Raw genomic sequence first — 2,878 nt, 5'->3', positions numbered from 1 at the left:
GAGAATAAGGTAGTCGTAAAGGAAGATCCAACCCGACTGCTCAGCAGTCGGCCCAAATCTCGGGGACTACACCCAGTGGGTGCGCTGACGCGCCCCCACGGAAGAAATCAAGAGAACAAAGCAACCAAAGATAGAAGACTCACCCGGATGACGGCCGGCGTCGCAAGGAACTCCTGGGTGTATTGCTACAGCGAGGCGGCTTGGGCCTGAAGCCGGTTCCGAACCTCTTGGGCCGCCACATTCAGCTCGCCCGTCCCGCCGCTGGGAGTCCACTCGGACGTGCCGGTGCTGGCCGCCTCCAAGGCCTCCGCCGTCTGGCTGACACCCGTAGCTCGGTGCGGCTCTGGCGCAGCGGTGCCTCCCCCTGCGCGCCGACGCATTGCCGGCTGCACCTCGAGGCCGGCTCCTGCTTCCGGCTCACCCCCGGCCGGCTGCTCTGGCGCCGCAGCCGACTGGCCGCCTTGGCCCGCTCCGGTTGGCGCTGCCGGCGGTGCCCCCTCCACGAAGATCACGGAGTCCTCCCTCCGCTCCATCACGGGCGGTTCTTGGTCGACCTCCTCCAGCGGAGGCACAGGAATGTTGGGGGCCACAGCGCAGAGGGGAATGGCTAGCAGTGGAGGCTGGTTGTGCGAAGCCTCCACCTCCGTCTCCGCAGCTGCCGCCTCCGCCCGGGCCTTGGCTGCTGCATCGGCCTGCTCCTTCGTCGCCTGGGCGGCCCTTCGCTCCGCCGCCTCCCGCTCCTCCCGCACCTCTCGTGCGTTCTGCTCCGTGGCCTCCCTGAGATCGGTGCGGGGATCCACGCGGCGGGAGCCTGAAGACCCTCCAGTCGGCCCGACTACGGAGCCGCCCGGACCCCGCTCAAGGGAAAGCGGCGCCCTGTCCGGCGAGCAAAGAAATGTTTAGAAGAGTTTTCAATCGAAAAGAACAACAAAAATATGTATCCAAGCATTCGACGACTTACGCTGAGATCGCCTGCGGCTGTTTCACCGCCTTGCGGAAGCGGGCCGCCTTCGCGGCCGCCTCATCTTGCTTGGTCGCCGCCGTGGAAGCCCTGGACTTCTTCGGTCGGCTGCCGAAGAGGATCGACACGGCCCGACGCTTCTGGGCGCCGCCGCCAGCAGCCGGCGCGGCGGATGAGCTCGCGCCTTGATGATCAGGCGCCGGCTGGCGGCGCGGGGCGACTTCGACCTCGGCATCATCCGGCCAGTCTTCAAAGCCGGCCGTGAGCCCCGCGCCTCCGGCCTCGTCGCTTTCCCCAACGATGGCGTCTTCCATGGCGGCCGCCCCCAAGTCCGGGTCGTCGGCGTCGTCCACCGTGCGGTCAGGGACGAGCTGGCGCTCTATCCATGCGGCCCCGGTTGTCGGAGGAAGGAGAGGGTTCTGCTAGGGGCAAACCGACTGATCAGAGGCTGGCTATCATGAGGCCGGCTACCAAAGGAAGAAAAGAAGAAAGAACTTACGATGGGCGGAGGGTTGGCGCGAGAGTACGGCCCCTTGTCGTACTGCCAATCCTCGGCGAGCTTGCAGTTGGAGATATAGTTCACCATGTAGGAGACCTCCGCATGAGGCATCTCCCTGGTGCTCAGCCGGCTTGGGTCGAAGCGGCCGCTCATCTGACAAACCATGTGAGGCCGGCTTTGGAGGGGAAGAACCCGGCGCTCCATGAAGGCGGCCACCAAGTCGGCTCCGGTCAGGCCCTCCGACTGGATCATCACCCGAAGCCGGGAGACGGCTGCGTTCCCGGCCTGGGACAACGACCTGGCCCGGTAGCTCCACGAAGGTCGCCTCCCAGCCGGCGGGCCGGCTTCATAAGCCGGCAGGTTGACGTAGTCGCCTTGCTGCGCGACATTCTTCACGTAAAAGTATGACTTCTGCCAGAGCTTCACCGACTGGATCAGCGGGATGGGCGGGAACGGGTTGTTCTCGCTCGCCCACCTCATGGCAATAAAGGCTCCACAAGGGGTGGGCACGCCCGCGACGACGGTGCCGAGCTTGCTTTGGAAGAATTACGCCCAGAGCTCGAGCGTGGGGAGGACCCCAAGGAAGCCTTCGCACAGCGTGACGAAGGCCGACAACAGCATCACCGCGTTGGGCGTGAGGTGATGCGGCTGGAGGTTGTAGAATTCGAGAAAGGCTCGGAGGAACCCGCTCGCCGGAAGGCCGAAGCCGCGCAGGCAGTGCGAGTGGAAGATCACCCGCTCGCCCTCCTCCGGTGCCGGTGAAATCTCCTTCTCTGGCGCTAGACGAACCCGAACGAAGTCCTCGCCGGGCAGGCGTCGCGTCTGGCGGAGGAACTCGACGTGGTCCTCATGGACGTTGGAGCCATCCCACGATCTTGACAGCGCCATGGGGCAGCGCGGCAAGAAGCAAGACGATGCGGCGGCGGAACGAAGCAACGGCGAAACAGCACGGCAAAGAGCTGCTGCAGGGAAGAGAAGAAGAAGGAGGGCGAGAAGGGGCGGAGTGAGGTAGAGCGCGCGAGCCTCTGCCGCTCCCTCTCCTCCTCCTACTTATAGACCACGCGGCGGAGCTGAGGAGGCGCGGCGTGGGGGAACGTGGGGATCAACTGCGCCCACTCCCCCACATCCCGCGATTATTGTGCCTGGATGGCAGAATGAAACCGCCACGGGAAGGCGAGCGGTCCATGTGGGCCGCGGAAGATCCGCGCTCGGACCGAGGCCTGCGAGTGGCGGGCCCGGGCCTGCGGCGGCGTCCCGTCGCGCGCGTGCACTAGCAGGGTTTCCTTGCCACGTGGCCCGCGGGATGGCCTGCGGACAGCTCGCAGGTCGACCGCGTTCCCGCCTACGAGAAACAGAGCTCTCCGAAGTCGGCGCGCACAAGCAAAGCCGGCCCCTCAGGATAGGAAGCTAACCAAGCT

General features: G+C 65.6%; 1 pseudogene; it reads right to left on the bottom strand.

Annotated features, from left to right (window-relative positions):
• Window positions 1-858: 858 nt before the first annotated feature.
• On the bottom strand, window positions 859-2,348 carry LOC147985588 (uncharacterized; annotated as a pseudogene).
• Between the last annotated feature and the right edge of the window lie 530 nt (window positions 2,349-2,878).

The sequence above is a fragment of the Triticum urartu genome, chromosome 2A (assembly GCF_056163025.1).
Source record: "Triticum urartu cultivar PI428250 chromosome 2A, HENAU_Tu73, whole genome shotgun sequence".
NCBI lineage: Eukaryota > Viridiplantae > Streptophyta > Magnoliopsida > Poales > Poaceae > Triticum > Triticum urartu.
Note: the sequence above shows the minus strand (reverse complement) of the source record. Positions and strands in the feature narration are given on the sequence as shown.